The following is a 27,592-nucleotide window of genomic DNA, read 5'->3' as shown; positions in this document are numbered from 1 at the left end:
AAAAGGTCGGCGTGCTCCACAAAGTGGGCACTTCAAGCCCATGCATTCATTTCATTTTTGTCACCTCATTGCCCAATCCGGTACGGATCTACAATCGACTCAAAATTCAATATGCCATAACTTCTTCACCGTAGCTCCAATCGACGAGCCATAAAGATAGGGTGGTAGACTACTTCAAGCACTACAGTTCTAGATCATAAACTCCCACCTGTGCTCAATTCAAGAATAATCATTTTTTGGCATCATTAAGGCATATGTTGGTCCTTTTAAGCCATGTTTGGCATACATTAATCATTAAACTTGGCCTGTTAACAAGCCCTGATCACTGCTTACTAAATGTGTAGGCTTCAAAGAAGGTTAACTTACATTTCTCTGCTCTTTTTCTCCTTATGGCAGTGGAGCTGCACGACACCGATTTTGGGTTATCGTTTGCGGACTGCATACATGCCTGAAAAGCAACTTTCGTTTTTGGTTTTTTTATTTTTCTGCTTATTGAAAACGATTTTGTAGAAACTATTCGCTCGAGCCATCGGAATTGATGTGGTGTACAACTTTGCACCAATTTTGGGTTATCGTTCTCGTACTACACCGATTTTGGGTTATCGTTCTCGTACTTTGCATCGATTTTGCACCGATTTTGGGTTATCGTTATCGTTCTCTAAATTCTGCACCGAGTTTGGGTTATCGTTCTCGTACTGTGACTATGTTTGAAAAGAAAATTTTACTTTTTGCTTTTAATTTTCCTCATAATGGAATTCTTCTCAAGTATACTTTCTCTTCATCGATCATATATTTGTTGCTGATGTAACTTTGTTGTAGAAGCCAGATTCATATCGTTCCGATTTAGTTGAGCCATTGATGATCATCCAAATTATATCGAGCTACTGTTGGTACATGATCTTTTGTTTTATGATATACTCGTTCATTGAATCTCGTATACTTATTCTTCTAGAGATATAGTTTACATCGTTTTATTGATAATCTCTCGTTGATACCATAGTGATTTTGATGATACCATGATGATGTTTTGTTAATACTTTGATCATGGTGATATTCGTTGATACCATGATGATATTTCATTGATACCATGATGTTGTTTCATTGATACCATGGTTATTCGCGATGATACCATGATGATATTTCGTTGATGCCATGGTTATTCTTGGTGATACCATGATGTTGTTTCGTTGATGCCATGATTATTCTCGATGATACTATGATGTTGTTTCGTTGATACCATGGTTATTCTCGGTGATACCATGATGTTGTTTCGTTGATGACATGGTTATTCTCGGTGATACCATGATGTTGTTTCGTTGATGCTATGGTTATTCTCGGTGATACCATGATGATATTTCCTTGATGCCATGGTTATTCTCAGTGATACCATGATGTTGTTTCGTTGATACCATGGTTATTCTCAGTGATACCATGGTGTTGTTTCATTGATGCCATGGTTATTCTTGGTGATACTATGATGTTGTTTCGTTGATACAATGATTATTCTCGGTGATATCATGATGCTTTTTGTTGATGCCATGATGATTTATTTATTTATATTGATACAATGATGATGTTTTGTTAATACTTTGATTATAGTCATTAATATCACTACGTTGATAAAATGTTGTTTTATGTAGTATATACACATGTCATTTGCATTATGTAATCACACATCATGTACCATATGTTATCGTGTGTATATATGTCGTCAAAGAGTGGCGTCGCGAGCCATCTCTTATGGCATTGTGAACGTAATTATTTCACTAAGGATGCTAATAATCATAATGACTATATTTTTTGAGTCTATGATCTGTGTAGGATTGATCAAGAGAATTGATTTTATGAAGACAAACTTGGTGACAATAAAAGATTCATGAAGACATGTTTGGTGATGCCATATTGATGACAAGCTACACAGCAGATTCACGGAGACACTTCTGATTAAGAGCTAATCCATAGCCTTTACACCTCTTTATTGAACCTTTGTATTCATTATTGTATTTTATAGGATAGGAGTTATGTAACTTCTCATAAAACATTCAATGTAAAAGGAGTGATGTAGCTCCTCATAAAATATTCATTGTAAAAGGAGTGATGTAGCTCCTCATGAACATTTGTACATTCAATGATTTTTATAATATAACGGTGGGTGTATATAGAGCTGTGGGTTTTTCCCTTGATCCCCCAAGGGTTTTTTCGTCCACAGTTAGGGACCCTTGTTTGAGCGGGGGTGTTGAGCTTATATGTGAAGCTACTCAATATATGGATTCTTTATATATGGCACCCAGGTCCCCTCTATATATACATCATTTCATGTGTGTATTCTACACACTTTGGGGTTCTATTTATGTCTCTCTCTCTCTCTCTCTCTCTCTCTCTCTCTCTCTCTCTCTCCACCATCTTCATTGCATCACCTAGGTCACAAGGAACGCAAAGATTGTATTATTCCAAGTCTCTCTTAATGGGAGAAACTATAATACATATGCCTATGGGAGGGGGGACTGGCTCCCTATGAATCCGGTCCTCGACTATTGTCAAGTTCTCTAAACTCTCTCTCTTGCAAAAGTATTGTTCATGCCAAGTTAACTAAGTACCATGTTTATGTTGCTACCATCAATGAAGTTAACCCACTATGCCCACAAAGTAATCTCACAAAAGTGCTTTATCTAATTTCCTAATTCCGCTACTCTCAAAGTTCATAGGCCATTTCTATTACACGTTTTCTCGCTTTTTCCCAGATGTTCTTTTGTTGTTTCTCGCTTTTTCACAGTTTGCTCAGTTTGCTCGCTTTGCGGTGTGTGATTTTCGCGGCGGTGTGTTTTCTGCTTTTTTGCCTCTTTCGATGACTTTCTTTTTATTCTTATCAATTTTTTATGAAACTTTGAATTTTCTAGTTTTTTTGAAATTTTTCTGATTTTTCATATAAAAATTATAAATTTTCAATTTTTAAGAATTTTTTTGATAATTTTCTATTTCTCTTTGAATTTTATATTTTTTATACGAATTTAATAATTTTTACAGAGGTTTTGGAAGATTTTATGAATTTTCTCATTAATTGTGATTTTTTGGGCAATTAATGATTTTTTTAAAGGATTTTCTATGAGCTTTTATGATTTTTTTTACATTTTGCGTGATTTATCTATGAATTTTTTTGTTTTTTTATGAATTTTCTATGAGGGTTTTTTTTAAATTAGTTCTTTGAAGAGTTTTTTCTATTTTTTGTAATTTTATACACTTTTTTATTTTTATTTTGTGTTTTTTAGCCTTTTTATTGTTTCTTGTCATTTTGAATGGTTTTATATATTTTTTAAATTTATTTTTATAAATTTATTGTTTTGACTTAGCTTACCTGCTTATGCCTGGGTGACACATGTCGATAATGGGGGCTGTAGCGTGCAACGAGAGTTGAAGACGATGAGGAATCTCAAGCGATGGAGGACAACAAGGCTGTGCTCACACGTGCCTGTCAGTGCTGAACGCGGGGTCCCGGCCTGGCGTGTAGTGTGCCGCGCAGAGGAGAGAGAGAAGAGAGAGGACACGCACTAGGAGAGAGAGAGAGAGAGAGAGAGAGAGAGAGAGAGAGAGAGAGAGAGAGAGAGAGAGAGAGAGAGAGAGAGAGAGGACAGTCCGACCCACATGGGTAGTGAAAGAGAGAGTATTAACGGTGGGCACCAGGCATCGAAATTGGCGTGCCATATGGGCAGGCCTGGCTCGGGAAGTGGTCAGCGAGAGAGAGTTGACGAATAGGTATAGGCGGGGCCCTGACGGCACGCCGCATGACAGGGCAGAGCCGCAGAGGAGAGTGTACGAGAGAAAAAGGGCAGCATGTGAATGGCGCTAGACAGTTATTAGCGGGACGAGAGAGAGAGAGAGAGAGAGAGAGAGAGAGAGAGAGAGAGAGAGAGAGAGAGAGTGGGGAGGGGAAGAGAGAGAGAGAGGGTGGGAGGAGAGAGAGCATAAATGATTGTTTGGGGAGGAGAGAGAGAGTGAGGATGTGTGTGGGTGGTGTTCACGCGCCACAAAGCAAGACAAAGAGAGAAAATTTATCGGCTAGTGGTAGAGAGAAGAAGAAGAAGAGTATTTAATGTCGAAGGAAACTATCCCAAAAGATCGTAAAGTTCTATCCTACAAAAAGAGTTCATGCGCCAAAAGGCACGCTCGGGAATCAAAAGAAGCAAAATTTAGTGTGAAAATTAGCCCAAACCTTAAAAATCACACGAAAATCCAAAAAATTACCTGCAAACTCCAAAAAATTCATGGAAAATTCTAGAAATCATAGAAAATTGTTGTCAATCACAATTGAACACTATTGACACACATAAGTACACCAACAATAGAAATTTTTACCAAAAACGTCAAATTTGACAAAATCATCAGCCCGATCCTCTGAAATAGCAAAACGCTCAAAATTTGGTGAAGGAGGGCATAAATGTGCTCAAAATCATGCTGTGCTGGTCAAGATCACACAATATCAATTTTTTACGAAATTAAGCAAAAACTAATGCAAAAATTAATAAAGATTTTACAAAAAATATCCAAAAAATACCCCTTTTTTTAAAGATTCTCCACAGATAGGGGATTAGTGGAGCCAAATAAAATAACAATAAGCACATCAATTCAATTGCCAAATAATTTGATCGATAAAATTCAAACTAGGCAATTACATCGGCAAAATCCCTGTTTTGAGCTAAAAAATGCAGCAATTAACCATCACACACATCAAATATGCAATCAAAAATTAAATTATTGATGCACATTAAGCACGTTTTAGGCACACACACACACACACACACACACACTAATAATTGACAGGTGTGCACACAAAAGGGTTCATCTTGTCGAAATTGCAATGTGATTTCACAAATCTCTAGTTGGACATGAACACAACACAAATCAATCATCACAATTGAAAAATCATTAAGCACACATTAATTTTTAGGTGCACAATGAAGGGCAAAATAATGCACACACACCTAAAATTAGGCATACACACACTCAATTAGATTGCGCACACTCTTAATCTTAGTGCACACACACATTCAATTGACCATTCAAGCATGCAATTACATCAATTAGGCACACAGTTCACAATGTACATTCACCAATTAGCAATTAAAACTTGACAATCTTATACGCCACCAAATCTGAAAAATTTCGGCATAACGACGGCATGAAAACGAACAATCCAAAAAAATTCAAATCATAACATAGCATCAACATTGCATTGGCATTGACATTGCATCATCATGGATTTGACGGTTGAAAGTTCCAATCCTTAGTAGAAAATTAGTGTGTAAGTTAGCCAAATTACTGAAATTAGCAAGGGGATAGTGTGAAATTAGAGTGTGTGAACACATAGTTGGCAAGATACGATGACAAATTTGGACACAATGAACACATTGCTTCATGCACACACATCCAAAATCCACAAAACCATAAACACACAAGTGAAATTAGTCAGAAAACACATCATATTATGCCACAATTACACTAGTGTACGCCATCATTCCCGGCAATGGTGCCAAATGTTGGGGGTTCCATTGTTGCATAGCTCCAATGACCAACAAAATTATCAATCCAGTGGGATGAGCTACCCGGCTAGGGAATGGAAACACTCACACGATTAGTGAGCTAATCATGGAAACACGAATGGTGACTCTATGAGGTGAGCTTCTCGGCCTATGAGGAGTTAAGCCACAACGATTTACAATCTTCACATCCACTTCCCTTCACCTCCAATCAACCCAATCACACACACTAACGACTGTAAGATGTGTAGCATGCCAATAAAATTCAAGACATAAATTCTAAAAAAGTAGCAAAAATTTCTCTATGCCCACTATAAGGTGGTTTTTGCAATTCTTCAATGAGTAAAATATGGAATGGTTTTGTGACACAGTTTTTGTTTGAAGTAAAAAACCTTCTTATATAGTGTATTTAAGAAATGTGCACAAAGAGTTGTTAAGCATACACAACCATGTGGTTTTAAAATTTTCATTTTGTGCATAAGTATTAGGCATAGAATCAAATGAAGTACCTGTAGTAATTAAAAAAATATTAAGAGAGGGTCATCGACTCAAAGCACGAGCCACAATGTTTCCTTTACCAGGTTGGTATTGGATGTTGGGTTGGGAACTCTAAATAAAAGCAGACCACTTAATATGCCTATCTTTATTAGGGGTTGAGATAATAAATACTTGATTCTTTGCTGAACAATTTTAATTATCAATACACATTAAGTAATGTTTCCAAATTTTCAAAGCATGCACTACAACTTTCAATTCTTTGTCATATGTACTGAACTTAGATTTAGAGGGTTTAGCTTTACAACTTTCAAATGCAAGTGGGTGGTTATGTTGCATAAAAACTACACTCATATCTTTTCCACTACCATCAATGACTACAACAAAGATTGATATTAACAATTAAAATAATAATCAATGGTAGAATTTATTGTGCCTTAAAAAGGCTCTATGATAGCTCAAATTTGATGTTAAATTCTTTCTTATTCTATTACAATTAATTCTTTGTAATTTTAAAAAATCTTAATTTTCTCCAGATTGTATCAATTCTAAGCCTCTCTTGCAAACGAGCTTGAAGATTCTTGAGGGTGACTTTGTAAAAATAAGAAAAGGTTAGTGATGTAAGACTATTTATTCTTCAAATCATTAAAAAAACCTTTGGAGCTGAATTTGAAGACATTACTTTTTGAATGGTTTGAAAGCCTTGAAAGTTAACTCTTTAAAGACTTATTTTTTCTGCGGCGGTCGGTTTTTTGGCATGACTTTTTGGCCATGCCTTTAACCTACACAATTTACACAAAGTGTGAACTATGAAGCTTTGTTGAGAAGACAAAAGGGAGACAAAAGCTGTTTGCACAAAGATTTTTGGACACTGCCGTAAGAAAAGAAAATCAATGGAAAAGCTACAATGATTTTGTTGATGTTAACTACAAGGTTGTAAGCTTTACTTCACACGGCTACAAGCTGAGAGGGTTAAATTATGAAGTTCCGCCTTGAATTGGAGTGTTGAGCTCACAAGTCACCAACTTAAACATTAGTTTTAGTAACCATGTTTCATGTCTCTCTCTCCCTCTCTCTCTCTCTCTCTCTCTCTTTTTCTCTCTGTGCAATCATTTTTGACCTAGTAAACAACACTTCACTCTTTTGATCATATCTTCCTCATTCAAAATCCGATTTGGGTGATTTATAGCCTCAGATGATGAGAACTATGCCATCTATAAATTGATGTAAAAATAGAAGATTTCAAAGTTATGGAATTTTTTTTTATAGCAGCATTTCTGTAGTGAATAATTTCAAGGAAGTTGACTCTCATCTCTTATTTTGATATACAACGTCTTTCAACGCTCGCAAGGGTTCTTCTTCAATAAGGTCCACAACCATTGTAGAAAATGATCTTGTGGAAATAACAACACAACCACTCAACCAACAACATCCAAAACCATGATTTTTCCTTGGTATTATTGCAAGATACCATAAACAGGTAAGGTGAAGACTTACGAGCACTTACAATGGAGAATGTCACACTAAGGGTTCTTGTTGTTGAGAATGATAATCTCAAGAGGAAATTTGAGATGAAAACAACATGTTTAATGCAACCCAAAAATGAAGTCAAGGAATGTAAATGCTCTCTTTTGGACTTGAATTCTTTGAAGGAGTGTATGAGCAAAGTAGAATCTGATCGTGTGTGGAAAGAGGAGAAGCTTGACATCATGATTTGGGATGTATACGACATGAAAAATGTATGTCCAAATAAATATCGGGCTGATGTATGTGGTAACAATGTGGTTCCTAATTTCTCTCTCATGCAAGCTATAGCTCAATTAAATAATGATGAAAATGTGGATGTAAATGAGTTGAAGGAATAGGAGCAACGTTCCAAGAACATTTTCATTCATAGAATTCCCATGAGAAATTAGAGACACCTCTTGTTGTTTCCATTGTTATCTAATACTTTTCAAAACCCACTTTGGCATGTTAGAAGTTATGGTTTAGGAAGCACAAAGAGTGGGTAAGCAAGGAGATCCTTGCTTTAGAGAATGAAAGATTATCTTTGATAATAGTTGGATTTATTTGAGGGATAACAAATGTTTTGTATTTGAAGATCACACTATTAAGCAAAAAAATATGCATCGCAAGTTAGATGAGGAGAGGACTAAGAAAAGAAAGGAGATCTTTTATCAAGAAAATATGCCCAAGGAGGAGGCAAGTCACTCGCTTAGGAATGTGTGACCTATGAGGTTGAGATACAATTGAAAGTATGGTTTTGGAATTGCAATCGATACCCATGGAATGCAGGGGTTAGCATAGGTAATCTAACACGTAAAGATGATGTTGAATTTGGAGAGTGATACACAAAGGATATTAGCGGGTTGGAGGATTACAATGTACATTCATTGATGTGGTCAAACAAATTCAAGAAACAAAGAGGGCAAGGAGGGGTAGAGTGTATGATTAAAAAATGATTGGAAGTTTTTTTATAAATTGTGAAAGATGACAAGCATAAATGTTGTGTATGACTGAAAATTATGACACCAAAAAGAGCAGCCATTTTTGTATCCGGTTCCTATATTCCTCATCATGATTTCCCCTTTTATGCTTGCATGGATAGAGATTAGTCATTTTTTGATTTAGAGGATGACATTGCTTATTTTAAAGGAAAAGGTGATGTTATTGTCTTTATGGATATAAATGCTTGCACAGAAACATTGCAACATGATACTCAACAATTTGATATGCAGTACATTTCAAGAGGTTGGAGGAAGTTCACTTGTATAATCGTACTTCAATGGATGACAAATATTTGGATCACCATGGAAAGTTACTTTTAAACCTTTGCAATAGCAAGGGTATGCTCATTGCCAATGGCATATATTTATCCAGAGTGAAACTAACGGATTTAAATGTAGAAAGCACAATTGGGATAGTGCGATTGAATATATGCTACTCTCAAAAGCTATCATGCACCACATAAAGAGTTTTCTGCTTGGATAATGGAGCCCGTAATAAGACCGTCGAACCTTATGTATTGACCATTGAGATTTATATATTAACCTTACATGTGGAGAAACAACTAAGCATGATAGTCTTAGCCAAAGGAAAAATATGTTATCTCTTTGTATGAATTTCAAACGGCACCAATGCATACTAAAATGTGTGAGAAAAAGTTATGGATGACAAAGCTTCAATATGACACACCATTGGAGACTAAATGGGAAGCATTCAAGAGAATTATTTGTTCTTGTGACAAAGAATTATCTGCCTTAGATCATTTCATGGTATACATAAAGATAGATCAAGCAAAAGGTGTTTTTATAAAGAATGTCAAGATGCTTGAAAGTCATCGATAAAGCTAGATGCAACTATGAACAAAGACAACTATCAAAGTCAGTTTCATACATACAAGGCATTGATTCAAAAGAAGATAAGAACATGGGAAGTGAAGCGTGATTTTTCCAAGTTCAATCACAGCTAGCTCTTCAATGAATTCCGTCATCTTTGTGGATGATCATCAATTTGACAAACAAGTGATTATAGGGATCTGCATAGATCCTTGCCCAAAATTGGTTGTCAAATTGGTACACTAAGGTCTTGTTGTAATCCATTGCCTTTAGTGGGGCTTTGCTGGAAATAGCTCTCATATCATTTCTCGTGTAGATCAAAAGCCATATTGTAGAAACCATAAGACCCTGAAGTTGTATTAGACACATAGTCCTCAGTGATAGGTCGTAGGACTTCCATAGGCTCTACTATAAGTTATTGATTGATCCTCTCCTCTAACAAGACTCTAGTGAGTCTCTCTCTCTCTGACCTAGCCTTTGAGTTATAAAAGCTATCAGATCTTAAAATCATGAGACCAAAAACAACCTAAATGTTTACAAAAACCCAACCTATTACCTGTTAACGCTCTCTCTAAAAATCGTAAAAGCGCTTTTCAACTTTTCCAAAAGCGGTTAAAATCCTTTGAATCTTGTGTTCTTGTCTAAAACTTATGTGATATCTGTGTAGATTCTCAAACAATAAAAAAAGCTAAGCTAACCCATAAAACCAGCTTCTCTTTCAAGTTGCAATTATTAGTTCTTGAATGGTATGTTTGTAGTTAGTGTTATCTAAACAATAGATATGTGGATCTCACTCGTGTCACTTACAAAGTGGTAGAAGATACATACCTAGTAGACAACCTAGGACAAGTGATATGTGAAGGTTGCAGAGATGTAGTGCCTGAATCATGGGCATTCCGTCTTTTGAACATCTCATGCAAGTCCATTCCTTGAAAACAAAACATGCCTTGACAAATGATACATTCATAGCTCTATTGAACATATATTGTAGAAGATATCAATAACAACAAAATATTGGTGAGTGTGCCACCGTTAATCATCGAGATAGCTTGTGATGGCCATGAAACTTTGCATGCGTGGAGAGAAGTGTGATTTCCACACACCCATGCAAAGTTGAAAGGGCATCCGTTGCCATATCCTTGATCATACACGACATTTATCATCAATTTTTTAACTTTGGGCAACCCAAGGGAAGATAAATCACACTCCTCCCCACCCTTACAAATTTCATGGCCATTGCAATCCATATCAATTATCAAGGATGGCACAATTGATAATTTTTTTCCTTCGGGCTTACCAAGGGCCCAACGGCAAAAAAAAAGACAATTGTACAGCCCTTGACCAATGAGAGGGTAACAGATGTCCATGAAACTTTGCAGGGTTGTGAGAAGCACACTATTATCCTCGACTACAAAGTTTCATAGCCATCACATAAAAATACAAAGAAAAAAATTTAGTGATTGTGCCACCCATGATTCTGCAAGACAACAACGGATGGCCTTGAAACTTTACAAGGTAAGTGAAAGAACACTCCTCTCCATCCTTGCAAACTTTCATGGCCATCTCAATCCGTCTCAATGGTCATGGATGGCACTATCGTCAATCTTTTTCCATTGATCCCTTGGTAAGTCCAACGACAAAAAATTGGCGATCATGTTGCCCTTAACCAATGATACAACAATGGATGTCCATGAGAACTTACAGGGATGAAAAAGACACACTTATCCCTGTCCATCCAAAGTTTCATGGCTATCACAATCAATATCGATGGTTAGGGTTGTCACAATTACTAATTTTTTTGTCGTTGGACCCTCAAAAGAAAAAATTGGTGAATGTGCCGCACATGATCAAGGAGATGACAACAATTGACCTTCAAACTTTTTACGGATGTGTAAAGAACACTCCTCCCCACCCTTGCAAAGTTTCAGTGCCATCATAAGCAATCTCAATGGTCAACAGTGACACAATCGTGAATTTTTTGTCATTGGGCCCTTGGCGAGCCCAAAGGAAAAAAAATGGCAATTGTCACGTCCTTGATTGATGAGATGATAATGGATGGCCATGAAGTTTTGTTAGGGGTGGGAAAAGAACACTAATCCCCATCCCGACAAATTTTCATGGCCATCACAATCCGTCTCAATGGTCACAATTGCCATTTTTTTGTCGTTGGACCCTTGGTGCGAGCCTAAAGGTAAAAAATTGGTGATTGTGCCGTGCATGACAAACGAGACAAAAACAAATGGCCATGAAACTTTTCAAGGGTAGGGAAAACACACTTTTCTTTGACCCATAAAAGTTTCATGGCCATCACAATCAGTCAAGGGTGGCACAATTGCCAATTTTTTTTCCATTGGACCCCTTGTTGGCGAGCCCAATGGTAAACAAATGGTGATAATGTCGTCCTTTACTAACTAGATGGCCATGAAAATTTTCAAGAGAGGGGTAAGCACATTGGTACCTAGCCCTACAAAGTTTCATGGCCATCGCAATCCATTTAGATGGTCAAGAATTCTAGAATTGTCATTATTATTTTTTGGATCCTTGCGAGCTCAAAGGATAAAACAATTGGTGACTATGTCATGCATGACCAACGAGATGGAAACAAATATTTATGAAAAAATGCAATGGTAGGTAAAGCACACTTCTCCTTGCTCTTTCAAAGTTTCATTGCCATCGCAATCAGTCTCGATGGTCAAGGATTGCACAATCCCCAATTTTTCATCATTGGATCCTTGGTGAGTCCAATAGCTAAAAAATGGTGATCATGCAATCCTTGATCAGTTAGATGGAAATGGATGTCCATGAGACTTTACAAGGGCAAGGGTAGAATACTAATCTCCACCCTTTCAAAGTTTCATAGCCATCACAATCCGTCTCAACGGTCAGGGACAACACCATTTCCATTTGTTTTTTTGTTGGACCCTTGGCGAGCCCAAAGGCAAAAACATTTGTGATTGTGTCGTGCATGAACCGTGAGATGGAAGCGGATGGCATTGAATCTTTACAGAGACAAAGAAAGCACACTCCTCCTTGTCCTTGCAAGGTTTCATGGACATCACAATCCGTCTCGATGGTCAAGGACCACACAATTACCAGTTTTTTGGAGTAGGAGCCTTTGCGAGCCCAATGACAAAAAAATTTGGGAATTATGTAGCCCTCGACCGATGAGATGGAAACAGATGGCCATAAAACTTTATAGGGTGGATGAAGAATACAAATCTTGACCCTTGCAATGTTTCATGGCCATCGCAATCCGTCTCAACAGTCAGGGATACCACAATTGAAAATTTTCTACAATTGGGCCCTTCGCGAAGCCTAAAGGAAACAAATTAGCGATTGTGCGACACATGATTCAAAAAAACATTGATTGATGGCCTTAGTACTTTGTAAGGGAAGGGAAAGCACACTCATCCCTACCCTTGCAAAGTTTCATGACCATCATAATCCATCTGAATGGTCAAGGATGGAACAATCGCCAATCTTTTGCCATTGGCGAGCCCAATGGCAAAGATTTGGGGACCGTGTCGTCCTTGATTGATGAGACAACAACGGATGGCCATAAAAATTTGGAAGGGTAGTGGAAGCGTACTAATCCTTGCTTGCGCAAAGTTTCATGGCCATCGCAATCCATCTCATCGATCAAAGACGTCATATTTGCAATTTTTTTATCATTGGGTCCTTGGTGAGCCCTTAGGCCAAAAATTGATGATTGTGTCATGCATGATCCAGGAGATAGCAATGGATAGCTTTAAAACTTTTGAGGGGTGTGGAAAGAATACTCCTCCCCATGTATGCAAAGTTTCATGGCCATCACAATCCTTCTCAATGACCAACGACGGCACAATTGCTAATTTGTTTCCATCGGGCCCTTTGCAAGCACAACAACAAAAATTTGGTGATTATGCTGCCCTTGATCGTTGAGAGGAGCTGCGATGGCATGAAAGTTTGCAAGTTCACGGAGAAGTATGATTTTTCCACCCGTGCAAATTTTCATGGCCATCAATTTCCGTCTCGTCGCTCATGCATGGCATAATCACCAATTGTTTTTCTTTGGACTTGCCAGCGGCCTAACAACAAAAGAATTAGCAATTGTGTCGCCCTTGATCGTTGAGACGGATTGCGATGGCCATGAAACTTTATAGGGGTGGAAAGTAGTATGCTAACACCACTCCTACAAAGTTTCAAGGCCAGCTATTTCCCTCTTGTTTGTTAATTAACACTAGAATGGTAACATGACACTTTTGTGTCCTGTTAAGTGACCATTTTGCTTGAATTATTTGAAGAGTATGAAAATGAGTTTTTAGGTGCTATATATCCACAAAGTTGCCTTATGAGCAAAAAAAAAATTCGCATTTTTTTTTAGTATCGATCTCACAGTTAACCTTACTCTTGCACAACATTTTTGAACCTAAACTGTGTGAAAAAACCGGTCCTGTTTTTTGGCTTTTTTTTCAATTTTTGGCAGCTATACCACTCTAAACTTCATGTTTGTGAGGCTTAGATGGTTAGAGGGTAGTCCTTCATAGTTCTCAACATGTTTTGATGCTTGTAGGGAGAGCTAAGTGTTAAAATTGAAAGTTATGACCAATTTACAAGAATTGCATAATCATGTTTTTTTGGCCCAAATTAGCACTTTTATGATTTTTTGGTTTCTTGATATCCAAATTCAATTTTGATTGTGTAAGTGTAATGTATAACATAAAGCTAATCTTCTTTGAGTTTTGGGGGACCTAATATGCTATATAGCATAGTATATGGTGATGGTTGAGTTTTTTTTATTGCTGAAGAATACTATACATTTTAGAGTAGCGAGTTTAACTTTCTCAATATTGCTAGTTTCTTAAGCCAATTGTGTGTATTTTGTAGGTAGTAACCCTATCTAATCATAGACTACAAACTTGGCTAGATATTGAGTAGTTTCTATGGGTTTCTAGAGGTCATAATGCTAAACCCTGTTTTTTCATGTTTGTTGTATTTAGCACTTTATCATTGCCCCCAAGGTTCCAATTGTAAGAGATCCATTATCCTTTTGACATGCTCCATGGCTCTTTTTGAATCCAAAGGCCCAAAGGGAACTAATAAAACATGTATATAGTATCTGTATTAAGCGTGATTATAGAAACTTTGACGATAGGTCCACAAAATGGCAAAAATGCAACTTTTTTGTACCTTTTTTTTCCCAAAAAAAAAATAGTGAGGTAAAAGAAACCATATGCTTTTGTCACCAACCCATTGAAGTAAACAGGGCATTTTATCTCATGTCCTAGAGAAATCTCCACTCTTATTTATATGAAAATTGCTATTTTGGGCAAAATGCAATGGTCCATCAACTTTGGAGGCTTGTAGTGACCAAGGGATGAGAAAAATTACAAGTTTCTCATTTTTTTCCATATGTAGTAGTTATTGAACTATAAGCTTATGAAAGGATTTTTCAAAATGAGTGGATCTACTATGGTTTTGGAATTTTTTCCCAAAACCCTGAAAGGACACTTTTATGTCCTGTTAGGTTACCATTCTAGTGTTAAGGATGATACAATCACCAAATTTTTTTGTTGGGCTCGCCAAGAGTCTAACGACAAAAAATTGGCGATTGCGTCCCCCTTGACCATCAAGACAAATTGCGTTGGCCATGAAACTTTGCAAAGGAAAAAAGGAGTGTGATCCCCCTCCCCTCCCCCCGTGCAAAGTGTCGTGGCAATTTCTATCGGTCATGCGTTCCACAATCGCCACAATTGTTTTCCGTTGGACTCGCCAAGGGTCCAATAGTAAAAACTTTCCGATTGTGACATCCCTGATCATTGAGATGGATTGCAATGGCCATGAAACTTTTCAAGGGTGAGGATTATTATTCTTTCTCACCCTTGCAAATTTTCAAGGCCATCCTTGTTGTCTTGTCGATCAAGCATGGCATAAACAATAATCTTTTGCTGTTTGGCTCGCGAAGGCACCAATAGCAAAAAATTGGCGATTGTATTTTCCTTAGACGTGGAGATGGATTGTGATGGACATGAAACTTTGTAGTGGTAAGGATTAGTATGATTTCCTTTCCTCTGCAATGTTTCATGGATATCCATTGTCATCTCTTCGCTGAAGGGTGTCACAATCGCCATTTTTGCCATTGGGCTCTACCAAGGACCCAATGGCAAAAAATGGAAATTGTTCCATCCTTGACCATCAAGGTGGATTGAGATGGACATGAAACTGGATAGAGAAGAGTATGCTTTAAATACCACTGTAAAGTTTCATGGCCATTCGTTATCGTCTCATCCGTCATGCGTGGCACAACCACCAATTTTTTGCCTTTGGAATAAAAGAGTTTTCCGCCTCATCCGTCATGCGTGGCACAACCACCAATATTTTCTCTTTGGGCTTGCCAAGCGTCCAACAAATGTGACATCCCTAATAGTCAAGATGGATTGCGATGACAGTGAAACCTTGCACAAACGAGGAGAAGTATGATGTTCCCACCATTGCAAAGTTTCATGGCCATCCATTGTCGTCTCATGGATCATGCATGGCACAATCCCAAGTTTTTTGCCTTTGGGCTCGCCAAGAGCCCAACGACCAAAAAAATTGGCAATGGTGTCATCCTTGACCGTCGAGAAGGACTGCAATGGCCATGAAACTTTGCAAGGATAGGTATTAGTGTGCTACCCTTGCCCTTGCAAAGTTTCATGGACATCCATTGACATCTAATTTGTCAAGGGTGGCACGATTGCCTTTTTTTTTTTGTTGGCTTGCCAAGGGTCCAATTGCAAAAAAATGGCAATTGTGTAATCCTTGACCATCAAGAAGGATTGGACACATAGTCAAGAATCTTTACTCTTACCGGCTTGACCTCATTGGAATTAGTTTTCCTGCATTCGTAGGTCTCGCCATGAACTTCGATCACCATCACCTAGACCATTGAAACATGTCTTTGCTTGTCCTCGTAGTAATAACGGTACCATCTGCAACATTTTCCATGTCTATCAATCTATGCATCGACATCATCCACATTTCAAAATCTACTGCCCAATCCTCTGGATCTTCAATACCTGTGAAAATGCGGCCAATCCTTGGCTTTGCCATCTTGATCAATTTGCAACCACACTCTTTACTTTCACCATTTGCCAATCGTTTGGCGGCTTCAAACTCTTCTTTCACCTTCTACTAAGGAGCATTAATATAATCCTCAGTGGGGGCACCACTGATAGAAAGGGGGAACACACCCAACACACACAATGTTTTCCTCTCTATAGCGCACAAATTCCATCGCACCCCCATCCACACAGAATCATACACACACATAATTTTCTCAAATGAACTCACAATTACACCCACATCACACACACACACTTGCACATACCACCATTTACCTCACACCCATAAACACATCAATTCCTTCTTTCACTTGCACACAATCATCTCTCTCTCTCTCTCTCTCTCTCTCTCTCTCTCTCTCTCTCTCTCATCACACCCTCAAGGGGAGGGGGGGGGGGGGGGGGGGCACACTTGCCTACACACACCCAAAAGCACTACAAAACAGAGCAGAAGAGAAGAAAGGGGAGGGGGAACTACATCAAAAGAAACACAATCAACGCTTGCTACTTCTTCAATTGATGCACGATGGTGGAGCATACAACAACCAAATCTTTCTCCTTATCTATTCTGTCTACAGCCCTCCTGTCTGCAGTACTTCTCAATACAATAGAGTACAAAAACTTGAATATCTCCTAATCGGTGCAAAATTGGCCTCTGCACGTGAGACGCAAAAATGCTCAAAACGGTGTTTTCCTTGTAGTCGCAGCCCATTATTATAAAAAACCAGTTTTACAAAAAATCTACAGACTAAGATTGTTACCATATACATGTGGTAGTGATGTGTGTGAACACACTAGGACCATCGTCGGGGCATTTTTTCCCTCTTGAGGAGGTTTTGTCCCTCGTGCATTGTATATATGTCCATCACTCTAGGGCTATCTATCTTTCCATCACATAGTAAGTAATACACTCTCTATTTTGATCCTTGAGCTTCCTTCATCTTCTCCAAGCTGTGTGTGTTTTCTTGCAACCCTAATTCCAACAATTGGTATCAGAGCAGGTTGCATCCTCCCAGGCTTAGTCGCCAGCAGCTCCAGCATATACCTGCTCACTTTCTTCGATTTCAGTGAGCTTTGGAAAGCGTTTGCAAGTTGACTAAAATTTTGGGTGAGTTGGTAGAGCTTAGTCTGCTCAAATTTATGATTCGAGCTCATTTCGGCCTCCATTTCCGCTAAGGGAAGTACTGCACATGCTATTTTGTCATTTTGTGCAGAATTTCAATTAGTGTCACTTTTTGCATAACACGTCCCTTATAGTCTTCTATGGTTTGTGCTATATAGCACGTGTTGTTCACGCCTTGTTTCTCCTCTTTTCAGGCAGTTTTCACATCAAGTGCAGCATTTACCATGGCTTACAACAACACAGATGTGTTCAAGATGTTTGCTGCTAAGGATAAATTGAATGGGGGACAATTATCCTATGGGGGCTTACATGATGCAACATGTTCTTGTGTCAAAGGACGTCTGGAATATTGTGCAGGGCATTGATGTGCTTCCTGGTTTTGAGGATGTAGGCGATGTTGAGGATGTTGCAGGTCTTGCTATTGTTAGAGTTGCTTTGCCTACGGCATAACAAGATCGTTGGGATGTAAAGGATGCGCAGGCTCATGCATTGATTGCGTTGTCAATGAAGCGCACCATTACTCCTCACATTTGTTCAGCAAAATCTGCAAAACAGGCTTGGGATATTCTGGTTGGTCTTTATGCAAGCCGCAATGAGGCAAAAATTGCATTGTTGCATAAAGAGCTGGAGTCGAAGATTATGCATGAGGAAGATGATATGGACACTTTCCTTTCTCGTGTCAAGGATATCAATGAGCAACTTATTTCTGCAGGTGAAATCATTTCAGATAGTTCCCTTGTGCAGACTGATCTTGATGCCTTGCCAGACTCTTACCAGACTTTTGCTAGTACTTGGAGACTCTGAAAATGTTATAGATCAGCCTGTTATTGATGCATATATACATGATGTAATTGATGAGGAAACGGCTAAAAATGAGCAGTCTAGAGGTATGGCTAAATGGTTGGTGCATACTTTGCGTGGTAGTAAATTGGATGCACCTCTGTAAAATCGCATTGATTCAGGATCTCGCCATGCATCTTATGCATCATATTGTTATGCTTTGGCTATGTCTAGCTTACATGATGTTGAGGAACCTCTTTGTCTTTTGATGAAGCACAAAATTCAAAAATTTGGATGGCTGTCATGCAATTAGAATATGATGCACTTATAGAAAAGGACACATGGAATTTATGTGACTTGCCACCTCGCAAAAAGGCCATTGGTACAAAGTGGGTTTACAAGTTTAAATGCAAGCCGGATGGTGAGATTGACCGCTATAAGGCTCGACTTGTTGCAAAGGGTTATGCACAACAAAAAGGCATAGATTATGAAGAGACTTTTTCTCCCACTTGTTGTATGACTATTGTGCATTTTCTATGTGCATTGGCGGCTCATTTTGATTGGGATGTACATCAATCAGACATTGTTACTACTTTCTTGAATGGTGACATATTTGAGGAAGTTTATGTAATGCAGCCTCGTGGTTTTGTCAAGAAAGGACAAAAGGATAAGTGTACAAATGTAACAAAGCTTTGTATGGGTTAAAGCAATTTTGTCATGCTTGGTATGAGAAGGCTGACACTCAATTGGTCAAATGAGGCTTTCGTAATATTCCAACAAAAAGCACATTGTATGTAAATCATGAGGGTGGTATACTTCTCATTGTAGTTCTTTATATAGATGATTTGTTGATCACTAGACCAAATGAAAGACATATTGCTGAATTTATGGCTGATTTGAATGCTACTTTCAAGATGAAAGATTTGGGCCTATTGCATCATTACTTGGGTATACAAGTTAAGCAGTGCAATGGTGGTATTGCCTTGTGTTTCTAAGTTACATAGAAACATTTTTATGTAATTTTGGACTTGAGGATTGCAAATCTATTGACACTTCCATGGAAACAAGTCTAAAATTGAGTCTTCATGATGCTGGTGATCCTCCAGATGTAACTCTTTACCAAACTATTGTTGGATGCTTCATTTATGTATGCAACACAAGGCTAGATATTCAGTTTGCAATCTCACAGGTTAGTAGATCATATCCCAAGGTCTAAGCATTAACAGTCTGTCAAGAGGATTTTCCGCTACTTGAGTGGCACTTTACATCTTGGCTTGTTTTATCCCAAGGGGGGATCATTGCCGCAAGACTTACATTCTTTTCGGACTCAGATTCGGTTGGTTGTTTTGACACACGAGTGTCCAAAAGTGGTTTTTGTTTCATGCTTGGTAGTTCATGTATGTCATGGTTGAGCAAGAAGAAAACTATTGTGGCTATTTTGAGTTGTGAGTTTGAGTACAAGGTAGTCTTCATAGCTACGGTTGAGTGTGTATGGCTCAGACGTCTTATGGCTGATTTGGGTGTTGGACATGGCACTCCCAACACCATCTACACTGACAATAAAAGCGCCTTGGCAGTTGTGAGAAACCCAGTTTTTCATGCTCGCACAAATCACATTGAGGTGCATTACCACTATGTCAGGGAGAGGCTCTTAGCAGGAGAGATTAGCTTGGCTTATGTACCAACACAGGACAACCTTGCATATCTTTTCGCAAAGACATTGTCTGGTGAGAAGTTTGAAGCTTTTTGCAAAGTTTTGGGCTTACTCCCCTTTGTGGACTGATCATGTCCTCATCGCATGGAACTTCCCTTTACTCATGTGCCAAGTCTCATTCACCGCATCATCCAGTGGGGATTTGTTACCATATACATATGGTAGTGATGTGTGTGAACACACTAGTACCACCTGGGCATTTTTCCCTCTTTAGGAGGTTTTTTTCCCTGTGCATTGTATATACATCCATCAATTTAGGGCTATCTATCTTTCCATTGCACACTAAGTAATACACTCTCTATTGTGTGCCTTGAGCTTTCTTCGCTTTCTCCAAGCTGTGTGTGTCTTCCTGCAACCCTAGTTCCAATAGAGACTTTTTGGCCTCCCTCATGGAGAGGTATGAAGTCTCTCACACACTTTCCTTTTTACCATTCACCACATGTCTTCCTCTAACCAAGTTGCCTTGCATGTCCTAAGAGCCTTTTCACATGTAAAACCATTTACTTCAAGCATAGAATCTCTATGTTTAGGACTTCATAACCACATAAAACTTACACTTCATGGATCTCCTTGCTTCTAATGGGACTTTGTATTTGATTTATCACTCATGCCTACAATTGTAAGCATACACATCACTAGTGTCTTGTGTCCTTTGCTAGGGGTGACACACTTTGGGTGCACTACCAACTCATCAGTCAAGGGCTACACAAGTACCGATTTTTCTACTGCTGGACTCGCCAAGGCTTTAACTTAAAAAATTGGTAATTGTACCATTCTTGACCATCAACACGGAGTGCAAGGACTGAGATTTGTATGCTTCCTTCACCCTTGCAAAGTTTCATGGCCATCTGTTGTTGTCTCATTGATCAACGACTGCACAATTGCCAATTTGTTATCGTTGGGCTTGCCAAGGCTCAAATTGCAAAAAATTGGTGATTGTGCCACCCTTGACTATCGAGATGGATGGTGATGGCCATGAAACCTTGTAGAAATGGAGACGAGCATGCTTTTACTATCCCAATAAAGTTTCATTGCCATCCATTTCCGTCTTATGGGTCATGCATGGTACAATCACCATTTTTTTTCCTTTGGGCTCATCAAGTTCCCTACGCGACAAAAACATTGGCCATGGTGTCTTCCTTGACCGTCGAAATAGATTGCGATGACCATGAAACTTTGCAAGGGTGGGATTTAGTGTGCTACCCAAACCCTTGCAAAGTTTTATTGCCATCCATCACCATCAAATTGGTTAAGGATGGCACGATCATTATTATTTTTTGTTGGACTCACCACGGGTCCACCAATGGCAAAAAAATTAGCAATTATGCAACCCTTGACCATTGAGACGGATTACAATGGCCATGAAACTTTTTGAGGACAGTCACCAATTTTTTGTTGTTGTCTTGTTGATCATGCGTACCACAGTCACCAATTTTTTTTCGTTGGTCTCGCCAAGGGTCCAATGGAAAAAGATTGGCGATTGTGCCGTCCTTGAGCATTAATACGGATTATGATGGCCATGAAACTTTGTATAGGTGGGGATTAATGTGATTCACATGCTCCTACAAAGTTTCATGGCCTTCCGTTGCCCTACACTATCACCAATTTTTTGCCATTAGTCTCGCCAAGGACCCAATGAAAAAAAAAAGAGATTGTGCCACTGATGACTGTATAGATAGTTTGTGATGGCCATGAAACTTTACAGGGATATGGATTAGGATACCTCCCCTATCCTTGCAAAGTTTCATGACCATCCATTGAGGTCTCATCTCTGAAGATCTGCAAAATCGCCAATTTCTTGCCATTGGACTCGCCAAGGACCGAACGACAAAAAAATGACGATAGTGGTATCCGTGACCATAGAGACGACCTACGATGGCCCATAGAATTCACTTGAATGGGTTAGGGGCACACATGAAGAGTCTTAGGCATGAATCTGCAAGGGCTCAATAAGCAAGACACTGCCTTGAAGAAATCAAATCTTGAGAGATTCTTTGAAATACATATGTAGAGCCAAAGATTAGAAAAAAATGATTAGAGCTAAAGACTGTATGTAATATAAATAAATAACAAAGCCAAAGAGGTGACTCCTCGAGTTACCTCTTCAAACAAAAAGCCGTTTAATACTAGAATGGTAACCTAGCAAGACATAAAAGTGTCCTTTCAGGGTTTTGAAAAAAAATTCCAAAACCATAGTAGATCCACACATTTTAAAAAATCCTTTCATGAGCTTATAGTTCAAGAACTACTGCATATGGAAAAAATGAGAAACTTGTAAGTTTTCTCATCCCTTGGTCACTACAAGCCTCCAAAGTTGATGGACCACTACATTTTGCCCAAAACAGCAATTTCTTATGGTTGATTGCATATAAGTAAGAGTGGGGATTTTTGTAGGACATGAGATAAGTGCCCCGTTAACTTTAGTGGGTTGGTGATCAAAACATATGGTTGCTTTTACCTCACCAATTGTTTTTTGGGCAAAAAAAAATAGAAACAAAAAAGTTGCATTTTTGCCATTCTGTGGACCTATCATCAAAGTTTCTATAGTCACGCTCAATACAGATACTATATACATGTTTATCTAGTTCCCTTTGGGCCTTTGGATTCAAAAGGAGCCATGGAGCATGTCAAAAGGATAATGGAACCTTGGGGGCAATGATAAAGTGCTAAATATAGCAAACATGAAAAAACTGGGTTTAGCATTATGACCTCTAGAAACCCATGGAAACTACTCAATATCTAGCCAAGTTTGCAGTCTATGATTAGATATGGTTACTACCTACAAAATACACACAATTGGCCTAAGAAGCTAGCAATATTGAGAAAGTTATACTTGCTACTCTAAAATGTATCGTATTCTTCAGTAAATCAAAAAATTCAACCATCATCATATTCTATGCTATATAGCATATTAGGTCCCCCAATACTCAAGGAAGATTAGCTTTATGCTATACATTACACTTACACAATCAAAATTGAATTTGGATATCAAGAAAGCCACCAAAAAAATCATAAAAGTGCTAATTTTGGCAAAAAAAAAGGATTATGCAATTCTTGTAAGTTGGTCATAACTTTCAATTTTACCACTTAGCTCTCCCTACAAGCATCAAAACATGTTGACAACTATGAAGGCCTAACCTCTAGCCATCTAAACCTCACAAACATGAAGTTTAGAGTGGTATAGTTGCCAAAAATTGAAAAAAAGCCAAAAACACGATCCGTTTTTTCACACAATTTAGGTTCAAAAATGTTGTGTAAGAGTAAGGTTAATGGTGAGATCGATACTCCAAAAAGAATGTCAAGTTTTTTTCAGCTCATAAGGCAACTTTGTGGATATATAGCACCTAAAAACTCATTTTCATACTCTTCAAATAATTCAAGCAAAATGGTCACTTAACAGGACACAAAAGTGTCCAAGGACGTAAAAGTGTCGTGTTACCATTCTAGTGTTAATGCGTATGAAGATAAAAAAGCCAAATATTTTGTTTAATACATATCAATAAGCAAACTTCAAGGTAACTCAATAAGTCACCTCTTTAGATTAACGCGAAAGATTCTTTGTTTCAAACATCGAATAAGCAAATCTAAAGGTAGCTCAATGAGTTTTTTTAAATTTAAACAACAATAATTTACTTTGTTTAAAGTAACTCAACAAGTTATTTTAAAAAATAAAAATAAATGCCAAAAATTCAAGAAATTTAAGTAGGTCATCAAGTTACACATCAAAAGATGATTGTCGGACACATCACGGAACTCGACAAGTTAGAAGGTAGTTCGACACGACGAGGTGGATTTTCCACATCAATCCGGTTTCCAGCACCACATCATGCCGGTACGTAACTTGCCGAGTTATGTAATGGTATGATGTGGAGTTTGAAGCGGAATCAGTGTGGTTAAACCCAACTCATTGAGTCGGACCGTCACTGTGTAACTCTTCAAGTTATGTGGCACGTCCTCCGTTGTCAGGGGATTTGTTTTTGAAAGGTGATCCGAAAAGGCACGGGGCCCCTGGCTGTGAGAGGTGTGAGGGAAAGAGTTGCAACAAACGCAAATAATGAAGATAGAGCTTAAAACAAACAGATTGAAACTTGATAACTCAAATTGAATAATGAGCAGTACCCCTGTTTTAACCAAATATTAATGGAGGAGTTTATGCTCCTTACAAGGATTATCTTGCTTTAATCTCGGTTCTAATTAAGAAAATCAATATATGAACTTCCTTGTACTGCCTTCTCCTTCTTCCCGCTATGGCCTAGGAACTTCGACTTTCAATGGTCTTAGGCGGTCTCATTTGGCTTAAGATTTACAGCTTAATTCCGGTTTAAGGGGCTGAGGGATTTGGTTTAGAGCTTGTGATCATCAAGGTTTAGGCTTGGCTTAATGAATTGGATCTTTGGCTTAGCTCGTGAGAGATTAGAAGTTATGGTTTGGTTATGAGCTTAAGAAAATCCCGGTTAAGGATTGCTTAGGCTTGACTAATGAGGGTGAGATTAGGCTTAGAGAGCTTAGGAATATGGTTATCAAGGCTAATGACATCGGAGATTAGGCTTAGAGAGCTTAGGAATATGGCTAATGAGTTTGAGAGTCTTTGGCTTGACTTATGAGAAATTAGAGAGCTTAGGAAATCTTGGCTTAAAGCTTTGATAATCCAACCTTAGGCTTGGCTTAAGAGCTCTGGATTTCTTCCCCAGAGAGAGAGCGCTCAATGACAAGAGAAGAAGACAATCAGAAGACGAGAGAGAGCTTAAAAGAGAGCCGCCTCCTTTCTTTTACAGGCTACATGGGAATTTTGCCTTGCTAAAAATGGCCTACCCATTAGCGATGTCGCTAATGGGTAGCCACCCTATGACGTGGAAGCCCGAAACTTGACCTTCATGAAAAGTGACGTGGCTGGTACCGAGCGGGAGCATGGCACGGCGCGAGCGTGTTTTCCTCTCCCCTGCGCCCTCGCTGGCTGCACTTCTCCGACATGCCCGCTTTTGTTCCATTTTTCCCACTTAAATTAGCCATTGGGCGGCCTTTGGCCATGCCCTAACAATCTTGGGCGGCCTCTTTATTCAAGAACACCAGATTTGGGTATACATATTGTCTAAAGTAGTGCAAGGCACAAAATCTAATCAACTTCGCACTGCCATGTTGAGCATTTTCCGCCTCCAATGCTCTCCAATATATGAAATGTTGGACAAAAAGCTCATTAAGAAGTTTTTGTGCATTTGTAACGCCCGTCTCAAAACCCGGAGCCATGTAAGCTTATTGATCATATAACCAAAAACACTTATTTCTTAGCATACATCCAAAAACAAATCTACTGTCAAGTAACGTACAGGAAAATAAATGATATCCTTGAATCTGCAAGTTGCTCTTCAATAGGTCCCAGGATCAAATGGGATAATAATAAATTGCCCCAATAGTGGTGCAACATAATATCCACATGAGCATACATATCCTGAATCGATCAACTTCAAGCATTTCTGCTCCAAATGTGCTATTCTTGGATCTAGCTAAAAGAAACCACAATATAGACCCAAAAATACCCATCCATAATGAACCTGCTTTTGAAGATCTTTCGAATCTCCTGGATCAAATACCATTAAGATCACATAGCATTGATGGGCTACGAAATATACTAGAGCTTCACCTCAATCATAGTGCAGCACACATATCTCATAAACTTTTGGTAGCTTAAGGTCGTTACCAGCAAAAATTAAAGAATTTTGACTCCCTTTAACTAGTACAGCCAGGCCATCATAAGAATTATTAGGAATAGTATCCAAATCTAGTCACATTTGGCACATTGTCCAAAGAAATAAAAAATCATGTACACTTTATGAAGTATCAAGGATGATTCAGCATCATCACCCCCTCTAGCTTCATAGCCATAACAAAAAACCTTAGGACTTTATGGACTTGTATCATCAGAGAGATTCTTACCTGGTTTTTGAGTTTGATAATGGATAATAGCTTTATCCTGAAGATCAATGGATAATAGCTTTATCCTGAATATCTTCATCCATAGCATCCTTGGGAGAATCACCCTTGGAAGTCTCAACTTTCATCAAAGCTATAGAATTTGGCTCCTCTTGCAGCCCGGATATAAGCATAGAGGTAAAATCCATGTCAATATCATGTTCACAAAATCAACATGGTCTAGGCAATCTTCAATATTGTCCTCTGCTTCCTCATCTGTATGCATGCTACTTAGCAAGCCATTATGGCTTTGAAAAGGTTCTTCAAGCACCCCCTCTGAAGGGGTACATGCATCCAAAAGCTCTCCTATATTTCTATAACCCTCTCCTTCAGATTGGGCCAAAGAATCATCAATTATGGAATCTTCTTCTGTGATAATAGAATCTGCAAGCATATTGCTAGGAGCAACCATAGGTTCATTGGCATTATCAGGTTCATCCTGTGTTCGGTCCACAATCTCGGCCACTTCATCAGCTATTGTATATATAATTAGCTTTATTTATGTAATCATCAGTAGTAGATCTGCTGCCCTTCTCAGCTATAGTGCCGATAGATCTATTAGAAGCCTATAATGGATCATCTTCTTCATAGATGTTATGAGAGCATCCCATGCCAAGGTCAGTAGCTTGTAAATATTTTTTTGTATAGTCTAGCTCTTCACTAGAACCATTATTCGAGGTAACTTCCATGCGAGCAATCTTTGAAAAAAAATCATATATTTGTGTTTCAACATTAAATTCATTATTTACCTTTGCTAGGTTGCTCAAAATATGGTCCTTTGAAGTTGAATCTGCTACTTCCGAAGCTGTATTTGCCTTGGCTTTACTTCTTGCAGAAATATGATCCCCAAATTCTTCATAATTAAGGAACTACGTCTGATCCCTTTCTTCTTTATGGAAAACAATATGGCTTCGTTTGTTAATCTCTTTCATTGCTAACTCAATAATCTTTGAGCTTTTGTAAACAAACCCATCTGCAAAATAGTCCCACTGCATAGGATATGTTTCTGTCAGTTCTCGAACCTTATCTTTAAACTCGGAGGTTACCACTTCTTCAAAGGTCGAAATCATCCGATCTTCTGGAATTCCTTGGCTCTTCATCTCCTCTTTATAACATGCAAGGAGTCCATCTGGATCATGTCCTTGAAAAATTCCATACTATTCAAGTACGGCATCAAGTGCCATCTCCACTGCATCATCCATATGCTTTTTTATCTTCATAGCTTTTACCTCTTGCAAACATCCCTGAACTAAGCCCAACATTTTTCGTAGATCTCCAGCTGCTAGATTTTATCAAATCTATTGAAATTGTAATATTCAATAAGCTGTATCAACTCTGTTACAATCTCCATCTTTACCTCTCACCCCGGCTTGTTTCACGTCGGGTTCACCAAAAATGTCGGGGGATTTGTATTGGAAAGGTAAGCTGGGAAGGCACGGGTCCCCTAGCTGTGAGAGGTGTGAGGGAAAGAGTTGCAGCAGACACAAATAATGAAGAGAGAGCTTAAAATAGACAGATTGAAACTTGATAACTCAATTTGAATAATGAGCAGTACCCCTGTT

This window comes from Adiantum capillus-veneris, chromosome 9, assembly GCF_014529385.1.
Source record: "Adiantum capillus-veneris isolate H3 chromosome 9, ASM1452938v2, whole genome shotgun sequence".
NCBI lineage: Eukaryota > Viridiplantae > Streptophyta > Polypodiopsida > Polypodiales > Pteridaceae > Adiantum > Adiantum capillus-veneris.
This window is presented reverse-complemented; position numbering follows the sequence as displayed.